Source organism: Ambystoma mexicanum, chromosome 10 (assembly GCF_040938575.1).
Source record: "Ambystoma mexicanum isolate Mex_15411 chromosome 10, UKY_AmexF1_1, whole genome shotgun sequence".
NCBI classification, from domain to species: Eukaryota; Metazoa; Chordata; class Amphibia; order Caudata; family Ambystomatidae; genus Ambystoma; species Ambystoma mexicanum.
In genome coordinates this window covers 857593704-857608514 of record NC_090932.1, presented here as the reverse complement: position 1 = coordinate 857608514, position 14811 = coordinate 857593704, and the positions used below count along the sequence as shown (strand labels likewise).

Genomic DNA, 14811 nt, shown 5'->3' with positions numbered 1-14811 from the left:
AGGACTGCTGTCCGTCGTTTACTGCACGAACGGTAAGTTTCGAGTAATTCTATTGTCTTTAAAGTCTTTAGCAATGATGTCTCTTGTTTTGCAGGTTCCGGCGATGGCGGATGACGGGCTGAAGTGAGTTGAAGATGGAGTCCGTATGATGAATAGAAGCGCCTGGAAGCACGTAAGTAAGCGCTTGTTGCCTGCTTCACGATGCGCTCTAACTGTCTTTTATTTTGCAGGTACGAGTTCAGAGCGGCTGCAGGGTGCCGGAATACCCACTGGGGTTGATGTGGAAAGGAGTAATGGCACGTGAGTATTAAAGTTCCCCAATGTCTTTAAACGCACCTTGTTTTGTCTTTCAGATGCAGGATGCAGCGCCGATGGCCTCCGGAGCGTGCGAAGAGTCGGTAAGCTTTTGTCTTTCAGATGCCGGAATGCAGTGTGAAGACCTCTGGAGCGCACGAAGAGTAGGTAAGCCTTTGTCTTTCAGATGCCGGAATGCTAACCTGTTCTTTCTTGTCTTTATAGGTGTTGCTGAAGACTGGATTCAGGATGGTAAGCCTTTTTCCTTAGGCCCAGGATCCAATGCAGAAGACACGATGAGCGTTCTGCTGCAGAGGATGCAGAATAACGCAAAGCAAGATTCATCCACCGGGTGTGGTTTAAATAGCCTCCTGTAGTGCTTAGGTGTCTCCTTCCACAGCCACGCCTAAGTAAGAAAAGAGTTCCTGCTTTCCAGAAGAGTTCCAGTGTTCTGAATCTAGGGAGTGGCTCCTGCCCCACCCAACAGGAAAAGTAGTTCCAAACAGAAGAGGATCAGAGGCTCAGCTGGCAGGCAAGTAAGCAGCATGGTCTGCTGCAGGTAAGTCCACCCAAGCATTATGAGCCCGGCGCTTCCAGCGCTGGGACTGGGCATATTTATGAGCCTGGTGCCACTGGTGCCAGGACTGGGTCCAAAAGGTCCCAATTGGGACTGGTTGGCCCTCGGAACCTGGGTTATGGATCTGCTTCCAAGGGAGTTGGGAAAACCCTGACCTTTTGGAAGCAGGGATCATGACATAAACACAGCAAAGCATGCACCACTAGCACTTAACCTTCTTGCATGTTATCTATTTCCATTAGATCTCTAGGTAGTCCAGCATGACTTGTGTATACAAATCAAAATGTGTATATAACTCAAAACTACTGCACACACACCATCAGTCCAATTGTGCTCTGCAAATTCTACAGACAACTGAAGCTTTTCAGGGTCACGTGATCAGTCCAGAATCTGTGTTTTCTTTGCATTCTGGCACCCATAGTTCTGGACTTGCAGTGGAAAAAGCATACTATAACCATTCTAAGAAACAAACAAGGTGTGGGGAAATAAATATCCGTCCAAAACCACCATGTAAAATAAGTAAGTAATGCTGGGAACTAACTACAAGTCTAGGAATGGAAACCATTTTTTAACTGGATGGAGGAGTCAGACATGTCATGGGGTCACCTTGCAGTACTTAAAGCGTTTTTTGGGATTGTTGGGATGAACGTCCAGGGTCCCAAATGCGAGAGAAGGTACAAGCTAAGGAAGTCCCTATAACACGAGACATACAGCACAGACGGGTAGACCCCTAGGCAATAGGTTCAACTCAATAGGCCTTAGATGGAGCCAACAAAAAGGATACATTTCTGAGAACTTCCCATGAAGAAATTAAGACAGTAACATACAGTAGACACATACATTAAGAGTACAGCGCATGAAGATTAATGGCAGAGGCAAATAAGGTGCCTTAGAGCATTGGGTTTAAAATCACACGTGTAAACATGATAAAGGCACAGTGCGTACTCCAAGCAGCAATACAAGCTTTCATTAGAAACACTGAAGGTCGTAATCACAGAAATAGAATATAAGCACATCTGACATTCATTCGTTATATGCGATATAGAGTACACTTCAGGGCAAAAAGCAGCTTCATATGCCGTTAAGAATTAACAGGCCTCAGAAATACATGGATTATTCCACACAGAAAAATACACCCAGTTTTGGTTCATTTTAGAGAGGGAAACATATACAAGGTCAGTGGCCTCTGAAGACAGGGTGTGAATCCGCACCGAGATTGGTCAGGACAGAGGCGCAGCTCATTCCCAGGCGTCCAACGGGAAGCAGTGTTTCAATCAAATGTTGCAACTTTGTGCAAACTACATAAGGGAGGATGTAAAAGCTGCACAGGGATTGGCTAGGAGTAAAGGGTGCATCACAGCCCCAAGCATCAAACAAGTAGGGCATGTTACAAATGATGTGCCAACCCTTTGCTTTAAAAAACAACAAAACGAAGGTCACAGGTCAGTGAGACAGGGGTAATGTGCAGAAGTATGCACACGAAGAAGTCGATTATGCAAAAGATACACTGCCCCCTGTAGGAAAACATTTACTTAAGAGTGAAATCTCGAATACTGTGAAACATGAGCACTCCAACCAAGTAAATAAATTGATCTTCACAATTATAGAAATTAGGAGTTCATCGAGTAATATATGCAATATAAGGAATACATAAGACAGCCATTAAATAATGTGTTCATAATTATTAGGACCACTCACGCCCACCCACACAAAGACACATTTTAGATGTGCGCATGATCTGGAAGCAAAAGGCCAAGAAGCACGCCCCATGAAGTCACACAGACACATCATGGGAAAGGAAGGAAATGGGTTGAGAAGGGCAACAGGTTTCCAAGGAGAAGTCGCAATATTAACTGTCAGTTGAATAGTCACAATGGTGAGAACGGTACGCTGGTGCCAATCTTTGGGTCCCTTGTGAAGGGAGTTAGTGTTCTTTTTTGTTGCCACACTGTTTACACCTCACAAACTGATTGGTCGATTCGGATGGCAGTAACCCACCCAGGAACACTCGAGACAGAACAACCAATGATCAACTGACTTATATGTTGCAACATGTTAACCTGTCTACTGTCCAATATTATTAGTATTGTATAAATTCACCTATAGCACTGCAATGCGAGTTTATATGACTCTTGAAACAAAGCATAAAACTCATCTCCACTTCTCACTATTTAAACCGCCATTTAATGTTGCAATGTTAAGATTGTTTCCGGCCGAGGGTGCGCGTAATAAACTTTTGTTTTTCTTGCATCTCATGCACTTTACTGGCTCATTAGATTTGTATATGATTCTGGTTGATGGGCCACCTTACAGAATGCAGTCTCCTCTCTGTAGATCTCACACCTCAACCCATCTATTGAGACTCCAATGTAGGTGAAATACGTATGGGTTTGCCATGAGTGTGAACCAAGTCCAGGCAGGGGATACCCACAAAATGCTGGCGAGTAGAGAAGTACAATATATCAGGCTCTCCCAAGGTCAGGTTTTAAGATACTTCAATACCGACTGACAAGCCCACTTCCTTCTCCAAATGTACTATTTACAGACAAACATTTATATTGGAAACATTAAAGGTTGACTCTTATGCGAGAGGAGAATGGCTACAATATACCACTGGTAGTAGAACCCAGTAGATTGGGATATGTTCTTAAATTTCCCCCATTAACAAGGAGATTGGACGTTGCAAGTGGCAGTTTGTGTTAAGTAAGCCTTTCACAGAAGCATAGTTGCACTATTTGTGCACATTATAAACAGGCCCACAGGATTTTAATTCTCTCTGCATATCACCAATAGATGATATGATCATTGTTTTATTGGCCAGAGAAGCATGAAAAACTATAGCCCTCCTAGCAAGATGTGCATCTGTGACCCAGAGACCAGACACACACACAGACTATGTTAAGGTATATTCTCTTGAATGTATTTGAAAATGTCACATTAAGTCGCTAAATGATATGAAGATGTAAGTTTTTTTTCTAAATGTGTCAACTTAAAAAAAAAAGTCACATTGTAAATCAGTGTAGGTTAGGTTGCAGATTTTCAAAAAGACTTTCCCCTTCCTAGCATTTTAGTTTGGAGACCAGACATTACATGTTTAATCCAGCTACTTTGCTGGATTGCCAGATACACATTTTCAGTTGTGTCCTTTTGCACTTTCATTAGGGAATCCTACTTTATTGTCAAGTTGATTTACCATGTGGTTTGATACTTTGCCAGTCGACTTCATTGAACAAATTACAGGGCAACTTTCAAAAGATAACTATGTTGGTTGCTGTGAATGTTGATGCAAACTGAAAGTCAGATGTGAGAAGATACGGGGTGTGGGGGGGGGGGCAAACTATACGAGTAATGCAATAATTTCCTACAGAAATACTGCCATTTTATCAGCAGTAAATTCACTCAAGTACAAGTGCCGGTAATGTGGTGTTGGTCTCCATTAATGGAGTCCTTTACAGCTCCATTGAGGAGTTACCCCAGGGGGTAAATCCACCTGGGGTAATTCCTCTAGTTTTAAGAAATAAAGTGAAGAAAATACATCCAGCCATGCGCTATAGGTATACCCAACACTTTCCTTCAACTCATTGGTGGTGTGTTAAAAAAATGGCAGGAACTCCATTAGAACTGCGAGCACCAGACGCTGTTAGAGAGAGACACAGCAGAACGGGTCTCGCTGTACTCCAGCATTCTATGAAAGAAAAAACACACGCATATCGACCGCGTATGATGTTTAACCCGGCAAACAGCACAGGAATACCCAGGCTCTGAAGAAGGATAGATTCCGAAATGCATTAGCCATATGGGTTTCTTATTTTGCCCCATCATTTAGCAACAGCTTGATTGGTGAAGTGTAGCCAATTAAACTTGCAACCTTTTGAACTTAATAAATCCCAAATTTTTGAACATAAGAGAAAACTTCATTTCTGATTAATCATTAAAGTTTGTTGTCTAACTTATTAAGCAACAATAAGAAATTGACTAACCCCAAGTGGGAAATTGGGGTGTGCGGCCCACACCAAAGGCATACTAGCCTAGTTCCTTTTTTCTCCATGTTCATTTTCTGTACCCTACACGGTGGCACCAGATAGTGGGCTGCACCCTACTAATTAAAATATAACCTACACGATTAACAACTACTGCAACAAAAGAAGATACCAGTAAAGAAGCTGTGCACTCTCGCCTCTCTTTTTATCAGAAACTCCATTACCACCATTTGTTTACTGCACCACCATACTCAAAATACCCCCATCCACAGGTCTACCTCCCAATTACAAGCTATGGAACCAGTAAAAGCGGGCCTAAAAACCCAGCTTCTTCACTCGACCAAAGTATGTGATCCTGGCCAAATCGCTTCACATCGCTGCGCTTTAGGTTTCCATAACTGATAAAATGATTGTGTTAGGTATGCACTACAAACCGACCCACTCATGCATGGCTTAATAGACTGCAGTGTTGCAATATGTAGAATATTGGCCACTTATCCGTAGGCTGAAGTGTTGCTTATGTCACTCAAATCTACATCAGTTTTGAGCCATAGTTCTCTGCTTGTAGTTTAAGTTAAGACAATTATACGACAATGATAGTAATGTGGGTGTCAAATGGTTGGGGGCGGGATGTGGTTTCAGAGCCTAAATGAGAGTTTAGTGAGGAGATATGAAGGGATGTGATTAAGACGGATAAACACAGTGGAGGAATTGGACCAGAACAAGACAGGGGTAGGTAAGTGCAGGAACTGATGGAGCAAAGTATAAGCTGTTTGTGAAACAGCCCACACCCCACATCCATAAAGTATTTTGACAAATTATATTAGAAGCAATTTCAGTTTACTATACTTCCAAGGGGGTTCATGCTTTTATCAATATTACAGACATATTCAAATGTAAAATGATGTGGTCATTCTCATGTTCCCAAAATGTTCTGTGCTTTTATGTAAATTGCCAGGACTGTCCCTCCTGCAGGCACCTGCCAGTCACAATTTATTGGGTTGCTTTAGTTGATAGGCATTTCTGAACCCAGGTGGGGGCTCCACCCCAAGCACATCATTCTGGCCCCCCAAATATGTCCCCAGAGTACATTTTGTTAATCTCCATCACTCGAAATACAGCCTGCAAATCCAAGCCATTACGCAAAAGATCCCAAAACACTATTCAAAATGGTACATATCAGTTGTTCGATTAAAAAAAAACAATAATGTAAACTGTTGGTTACAAATTGGCCACACTCCCCTTTTTAGTTGTATACACCAATAACCTCAAATCCATAATATTATTGACTAACCTACTTGTCAAGGTTGGCACTCTATTAAGAGTGGCACAGGACACCCAGAAAGGGTTTGGGTGGTTGTGCCAAAATAAAGTGGACAGATAAGTACACACACAGTAAAAAGGAAAGAGAACGAAGAGTAGGCAAGAGTAGCAAGGAAAAAGGTACATAATGAACTCCCTCTTGGGGTGTATGCAGATATAGGAAAAGAGTATTCCACGAACCTTGGAAATACTCTAGCCTTCTGCACAGTTTGCTATAACAGAGTCCCACGCTGTTTGCTCATGGCTTGGAACAGCAGCTATGGGTGTCTAATGTAGAAATGAGACAAGGGAAAGGGCAGAGGTTGACTGATGGGAACCAACAGACAAGCTCTGTACAAAAGGGTCTACAAACAGTACAAGAGAAGATACAGACAAATCCAGGAAAAGGAGGTTGATAGCAAACTAGCAGAAGGAAATGAAGGGAAAGTCGTGTAACAGGATTGGATAGCAGAGGACAGTAAGGAACAAGGTTGAGAGCTCAGAGGAGCAGGAAAGCAATGAGCAAGCCCACAGGAGCAGGGCTGTAAGGTAGAGAGCCCAGAGGGAAAGGGCTTAGGGCAGCAGAGTAAAGCAAGCTGACGGCAAGGAACCCAGAAGGGCCGGGCAGCAAGGAGTGAGCCCTGAGGGGCAGGGCCGCTGACCGTAGAAGGTTGCAGAGGACTGTAGAGGGCTGCTAGGCCGAGAACCCAGCGGAAAAAGGTAGGTAGTAGGCAGCGGAGCGTGATAAGCTGCAAAGTAGGAAGCCCAGAGGACAAGGGCTGTAGGCAGCCGGAGTGAGGCAGGCTGCAGAGCAGGGAGCCCAGAGGACAAGGGCTGTAGGCAGCCGGAGTGAGGCAGCTACAGAGCAGGGAGCCCAGAGGACAAGGGCTGAGGCTGGAAAGCAGCAGAGCGTGATCAGCTGCAATGTGGAGAGCCCGGCAGGGCAAGGGCGGAGGCTGGAAGGCAGCAGAGCGTGATCGGCTGCAATGTAGAGTGCCCGGTAGGGCAAGGGCGGAGGCTGGAAGGCAGCAGAGCGTGATCGGCTGCAATGTAGGGAGCCCGGCAGGGCAAGGGCGGAGGCTGGAAGGCAGCAGAGCATGTACGGCTGCAATGTGGAGCCTGGAAGAGCAGGGCTGAGGCAGGAAGCCCAAAAGGCTAGGGCTGTAGGCAGCAGGGTGTAGCAGGCTGCAAGGCAAGACGCCCAGAGGAGCAGGGCTGAGGCAGGGAGCCCAAAAAGCTAGGGCTGTAGGCAGCAGGGTGTAGCAGACTGCAAGGCAGGAGCCGGCCAGGGCACTGGAACAAAAAGCAGGTGAAAGCAGGAAACAGCATACAAAGTTCGTAGCTCGAAGCAAAAAGGTGCCGGAAGGACTCTCATGCAAGAGACTGAGCTCTCGCAGGCAGCAGCTTTTATACAGCCCAGCCCAGCACAGAGGCAGGCTAATTGGTTGCACCTGGTTCAGCACACCTGCAGACAATCGACCACCTCCCTCTCTGTTCCTGAGCTGGTGGAAGCAGAGCAAATCCCTAGGGCTTCTGGGGATTGTAGTTCTGATGAAGAAAAATAGGAATAGCCAGGAATAGGTGGTTATAGCCAAGTGCATTATGGTAAGTGTAGTTTTTTGGGAAAAATAAAAAAGCACCAAAGTCTCGCAAATGGGAAATAAAGTCCAAATAGTGAATAGCGGTTGATCCAAGAGTTTTCTGTAGATAAATGAATACAATTTGTCCATATTGATCGCCAATGTATGCGCCCATGGCGCAGGCATGACACTACTACACCCTGTGAGAAACCAGAAGGTATCTCACCCGCTAGTCCCTGGGGGAGCGGTCATCCAGGTGGCCAGGATACAGCCATCGTTTTTTGGCTCCAGTTCCAGGGGGTGGCCCAGTGCGGGAGGATCACCTGGGTGAGGGGTCTTCGGGGAGTGGGACACCAGACGGTGAGGTGCGGTATCCCCTTCCTTATAACACCTTTACCCTATCCTACCCATTTGGATATTTAGGAACTCCACCCCCTCCCCCTTTTACAACACAAACACTTTCTCACTGACAGCCCGCTCTAAGGGAAAACAGACTAGCACCCGAGCCATGTACCTGACACGTCCCAATACAAAGGTGAGGCAATTACTGATCATCACACACACGCGCCCACCCGACTTCCATTACACTTCCCCACATGGATAAAAGGTGGAGAAAGAGAGCATACTCTGAGTGAGACAAAGCACACAAGGAAACAGCAGTTCCAAGGTGGCAGTTTAATGAGAGGAGAAAGGCAGCGAGACAAGAAGGGCGAGGGGAGGGAGGTTGCAAAGAGGAAAGTTCCCTTGTCCCTTTTCGAAAAGAAACCGTTGCTTTCACAAGACCTCGAGAGAAAGCGTAAGACCAGGAAACCAGGCTGAAGAATCTTGCATTGTTTGTCAAGAGGTACCCGGGGCTCTCCCGCATCAGTAATCAAGGCGGAGAGAAGCTTAAGCCACCGTGGTACTGTCCTTGGCTCCAATAACAAAGCCACTTTAGTGGCAGCAAAACAGCGGATGAGACGGATATAAGACCGGTCTGCGTTTAAGCCAAGGTTGCAAGTAGCAACATTGTATGGAGAGCGCTGGAACGAACATTGTTAAAACGCATGCGATAAGAGACGCAAATGAAGTTAAACTGCTGATAAGTGATTGAACTTACAATTTATTTATTTATTTATTGTTCGCTTGTTAGGCACTTCTACAGCAACTACATACTGCTTCAAAGCACCCACAGGGCAAGGGAGGGAATAAGGGAGTGATACAAATGGAATACAAAACAGAGGAGGAGAAAAGAGAAAAAGGACAAACCTACTATGCCTTGCGAGTATTCAGAATATGCAAGTGCATCAAGGAAGAGGGCAGATGGGGAAGGTGCTATATAGTGTCTGTGCTAGTGAGCGAGCAACATATGAAGTGGATGGTGTTGTAAGTGCTACATGGCCTGGAGCCATGTTGGGTATAAGTGCGAGACTCCAAGGCAAGTGCTGAGAGTAGACAGCAGATGGGCAAATTGGGTGTGGTAGGTCAGGGGCCCCGAGGATACACAGGGGCGATGACACCAATCGCAGCAACTGTGAGAATAGCAGAGGAGAGAAGATGGGATGGAATTGGTAAAGAGGAAGTACTTCAGGAGCTTCTGGAATTCAAGGAAGACCTGCTCAAGGTGCAGGGAAAGGGGGAGACTGTTCCAAAGTAGAGAGCCAGCTGAGGAAAGCGATCAACCTCCTGCTCTATATTTAGCAAAGCGCTTTATACACAGAGTTGGTGCCAGAGGAATGTAGAGGTCTGGAGGGAGAGTATTTAGTGAGGTAGAGTTGAAGATAGGTGAGGTCCCCGGGCCCAGGCAGCCTTGTGGATGATGCAGGGGAATTTGAATTTATTCAAGCAGCAACCAGGAGTCAGTGAAGACTTTAGGTAGGGCAAGAGAGATGCGGTCCATGGGCTTAAGGCTGAGCAGAAGTCTTGCTGCTCTATTCTGGATTAGCTGGAGAGGTCACAGAGTGGAAGAAGGTAGATTTAGGAGGAGGCTATTGGAATAGTCAAGCCTAGAGAGACCCAGAGCTCAGGTAACATTAAGCCTCTGGGAAAAGGGAGAATTCCTTTGAGAAGGAATAGCTGAAAGTGGGACTTCTCGGGAATGTCCTGAGTCTGGGGGAGGAAAGAGAGGGGAGTCGAAGATGACTCCAAGGTTTCTGGCTTCAGAGGATGGAGCAGGGACGGGGGGGGCCCATGGGGGAAGGCCAGAGTGACGGGAAGAAAGCAGAAGCGGTGGTCCCGATGAGAACGATCTCTGTTTTACAGGTGTTGAGGCAGAGATCGAGGGGCCCAGGACTGAATGGCTGATAGGCAGTCAGGGATGATGGAAGGTGCAAGGGGGTCAGAAGGAAGTTTGAGAAAGAGTCGAGTGTCGTATGTATAACACTCGAAAATTGGGGGGAAATAAGATGAGGTGTGCCAGCAGAGCAAGGCATGTTTTGCTATATGCATGCACCGAGCTTCATTTTCTATGCCATGCCTGGTTTTGAAGTACTACGCACAATTAGATTTAATAGGACTGAGTGGGAAAAAAAGAGCTATGATGTGCTGTTGGTATCAGGTAATAATATCGCCATATATATGGTCGCCGTAAATATCGGCAGGAAAATGTGGCGATATTATTTGGGTGACCATAGTTTGGGGGTTGCTGGGGTGTCCCCCGCATGTTCCATGCAATAATGTCGCCACAAAAAACGGCCATTTTTCGGCGATTTTTTTGCATGGCGAGATTTTTGTGGCGACATTATTACATTGAACCGTGCTGTTGGCAGCTTCAGTTCAGTGACACCGTTCGCTGAGTGCAGGTGTGTTTTTCGGTTGGTAGCCACCATGTGGTGTTCGGCGAGACTAGGTGTGGTTTATATTGTTGCTGTGGTGGTGTTGTGAAGTGTGTGCGGTTTGTTGTGCTGTACAGGTATGGTTAAGTTTAGTTCAGCGTTTTAGAGGTGTATGCAGAAGGGTGAGTTTTTAGTAATGTTAGTCAATCGCAGTACCTTTCTACCCCCACTGTTCCGACTAAGTGTCGCCCATATCCCTTCCCCTTTAGTACATTCTGGTCTGGTATGCAGTAGTTACCATCCCCATGAGTTCCTCCAGGGGTGTTCCCTGTGGTCTGTCTATGTGAGAGTGGGGCACATCTCTCTCTCATTTTCATCTTAGGCCCTCTATTAGCGGTCTACTTAAGTTGGGTCCCATCTTCCCACCCTTGTTTCCCCTTTGGCGCTCTATTGGGATGGGCATACCCTAGGCCTTAAAAACCACCCCTTCCATTCAGACGCCTCGCTTCTCCCCACTCAGGTCTGGCTTTCTCAGTTGTGTGTTCACTACATAGTGTGTGGATGTTGATGTTGTTCAATCGTTTACATCCCGTTCGGAGCTGAAGAGCCAGGTTTTAAGATGTTTTCTGAATTTGAAATGGTCCTTCATAGTTCGTATTTCTCTGAGGAGGGAGTTCCAAAATTTTACGGCCAGGCAGGAGAATGCTGATCCACCACATTTTGTTCTTGTGTATGGATTAGGTTATAAGCGGATGTCATCACTGGATTTGAGTGTTCTAATGTGCTGGTAGATGGCAATTTTTTTCTTTTTATGAATTCTGCTACACTGTGCTATTATGTTATACCATGTCATGTTTTAAGCTGTAGAAACATGTTGTGTAATGCCTTCTTCTGTGGGATTAATGCGCTCCTTTTCCAAGGCTAAAAGCACATTCTAAATGTGCTATGTACTCAGTCACATCTTCGGGAAAGGGTGGGAGGAGAAAATGATGTTGGTTTCCCTTTAGACTAGCTGGATGTGTCATGTTATATTATTTTGCGGTTTCATTATGATGTGTTACTTTAAATGCCTAATTTTCAAGTGCATTTGTAGTTGCCATAAGACAGCCGGTAACAACTCTTTAAACATGCACACACAAAAAAAGAAAAGAATGAAAATCAGAAGGGTAGACTAGGAAATCTAATCGGTTAACTAGGTCATATCATACAACACTGTTTTGCCCCAACTTTCGCGTGATGCCCTCTATTAACAGGACACAGTAACTGCAGCTAAGGGTAACAAGGCCAGACAAGGTGGGATTATGTAAATTAACTCCCATAAACGCCCATTCTAAGAGGATGCCTGCATCACACACCAATATAACCATCGCCTTAAAGGTCCTAGCAGGACTCCAGAACCAACAGGCAAGCTGAACTGGGGCTTCTGCTCTCATCTTTGACTCCTCTCCTTCCTCCCTCACACTCAGGACATTGCTAAGAAGTCCCACTTTCAACCCTTACTTCTCAAAAGGAATGCTCCCTTTTCTCACTTTCCCCCAGAAACTTAATGTTTCCCCAATCCCTGGTTCTCTCTACTCTTGACTATTGCAACAGGCTCCTCCTCAATCTACCTTCTCCCACTCTGCGACCCCTTAGGCTAATCCAGAATAGGGCAGCAAGACTTATCCTTGGCTTTAAGCCCAGGGACCACATCTCTCTTGCCCTAAAAGTCCACTGGCTCCCAGCTGCTGCACAGATCAAATTCAAATTCCTCTCCATCATCCACAACGCTGTCTGGGTCCAGGGACCACAAAATACACTCCTTCTAGACCTCTACGTTCCTCTGGCACCAACTCTGCACATAAATCTTTGCTAAACAGAGCAGGAGGTTGTTACTTTCGTCAGCTTGATCCCTCCTATGAAACAGCCTCTGCGTCTTGAGCAGGACCTTCTTGAATTCCAAAAGCACTGCAAGACTTTCCCTCCTCCTTCCCTTCCTCTACTAATCTCACAGTTGCTGCGATTGGTGTCTTGGACCCCTATGCATCCTCTGGGCTCCTGACCACTCACACCCAATCTCGCCAGCTTCTGTCTACCTTCAGCACTTGCCTCGGCACACCCTCCGCACTGGAGACTCGCACTTTTCCACCGAACGCTGCTCCTGGTGGCATGGCACTTAGCATACCTTGCACTTAATCTGTGGCTCTCCCTCCAGCACAGACACCCCAGCACCTAGCCCACCGCCATCCTCCTTGCTGCACTTGCACGTTCTGAATACTCACAAGGCATAGTATGTTCAGTCGTCCGTTCCGCAAATGTATTTTTTTGTTAATTGTACTGCAATCCCATGTTCCCTCCCCATTGCCCAGTGGGCGCTTTGAAACAATGCATTTGCTGTATAAGCGCCTAACAAGCAATAAACGAAACTAAGGAAGACGAGGTTTAAAATCCCACCCTCTGTTAAATGCACCCATATTTCCTTCCAGTTTACCAATCTATAGAATCCGGCGCCTCGTAGCTCAGGGAAGTGACTAGTGGGGCTTTGAACACTGTTTTCTTGGGAAGCTTACAAGTCTATCCACTGGCTTAGCTGGAGACGGGCATGCTGTTCTTAACACTTTGCCCACAAGCCTAGTGTTTTGTTAACCATGCCATGAATCAATGAGGAAACCAAAAAAAGTGGGGGGCAGACAGGAACGAAGTAAAAGGGCTTTGCCGCCTGTGTTTTCTTGGGAATGGCTTGAACACCTCTTCTCCGGCTCTCTCCTGGACCTCATCCCAACTGTCCACCCGCCTTTGCTCCTCCCTACCACTGACTGCTCCCTCATACTCCCCTTTAGTATGTGTTTGGACGCCATGAACAATGGCAGTAGATGCTATACAAATGCAAGATAACATGACATAAGGAAGCTCCAGTCTTCACAAGCTGAAGGCTGAGTCGCTTTAAATGTGCATTTGCTGGACAAAGGCAAATCTTCCCAAAAGGTGCTCATTTGTTACAGACAAGTTGCACTCCTTTCCTCTCTTTGGTACGGGGACAGTGAGCAAGCCTGAAAATTCATGATCGTCCAAGCGCGCGTTTTGCAACCTCAGTGCCAAGCAGGGCGAGGGAGAAATCACACGTATTTGCACCAGAAAAAAATTCCAGTATATTCTTTACCCCCACGCGGCTGCTTAAAGACAGGTTTTTCTAGCAGTATACCAGAATGGCCCAAAGAACGTTTTGGAACGGGTCGCCCCTCACATCTGTTGCCTGCCCGGTCTCAAAGGAATGCAAGTGCCGGATAATTTGGATAAACAACTAAGCGAGGAGGAGACCTGTGGACAACCCAGTGATGATCTACTCAGGGCCGCCGCACATGGGTTGGTAGGGACAAATCGGTACACCACGCCAGTGTGGTGTGCGCGTTATGAAGCAAACCCTCCATCACCTGCGGCCATACGCCAGAAGACCCACCCACACGCTTCCCCCTGGTGTATAGTACCGACAGAGTGACAGGATGATTTAAACTGCGAAGTACCTGTGTGTGCGCCTGCTGAAGCCCACGGTGCTCCTCCGTCCACACTGCCAGTGCCGCCCAAAGCGGCTTGGCCGGTGCACACGGTCCTTGGTTGCAAACAGGTCTGACCGGAGCCGGGCGACCGCGCCCTGAACCGCCTCCTCTGTACCTGGGAGAGGGAGGGCTGCCCGTCACCGCCTCCACCCGAGAGAGCGCCCTGCACGCGCCGGGTTCTGCTCCAGCGCTCCCCTCACCTGAGGAGGATCGTGCAACTGAAAGGGGTGGTCACGCGCAGTCTGCTGTTACACGCCCCCTCTCCTCAAGGGGGGCAACCAGTCTGCACATGTCCGCAATGAGATTGTCCTAAACAGGGGTTATAGGACGCCAGGTCTTTTACTCTTCACCTGGGGCAGGGAACTTACAAATGTAGTCTAGAATGACACCTCAATAGAAGGAGGGGCTCCCTCCTAGGAGGAGGCTTGGCGGTGGAGACGAGTGGGTACGTTGGGCTGTCTCCCCTTGGGCTGTGACCGCCTCCTCCTTGGAGCACCTTTCTGGTCATGAAAGAGAGATTGGGTGGCGCGCCACTCCCCCAACCGCCTATGTTACTATTACATTATGTATGATAATACTACACCTTTTCATACCATTTCTCATACAACATACCAACAATATAACATTCGATTGCTTTTTTGGCCCGAGCTATAAGCGCGAGGCCGGGTATTAAACCCGTGCTGCTCTGCCCTGTCTTGTTTCCAAGACCTCCCGGGCCATAAATAATTTAATGAAATTGCGTAATTTTATTGGTGCGTGTGACACTATTCCTTTTTTATATGTAATATTAAT

At 46.6% G+C, this 14811-nt stretch overlaps 1 protein-coding gene across 10 annotated transcripts in view; it reads right to left on the bottom strand.

The window, feature by feature from the left end:
- The window catches only part of GPR160 (G protein-coupled receptor 160), a 606153-nt gene extending 591670 nt beyond the window's left edge, over positions 1-14483 (bottom strand). For 7 of the 10 annotated variants that reach the window (XM_069618543.1, XM_069618544.1, XM_069618542.1 and 4 more), the window contains exon 1: positions 13987-14391. The gene's annotated coding sequence lies outside the window, so the exon portion shown is untranslated. Of the gene's footprint in view, positions 1-13986 lie in introns of all 10 variants that reach the window. The other 3 variants (XR_011276091.1, XM_069618554.1, XM_069618555.1) reach the window with 3 other exon arrangements.
- Between the last annotated feature and the right edge of the window lie 328 nt (positions 14484-14811).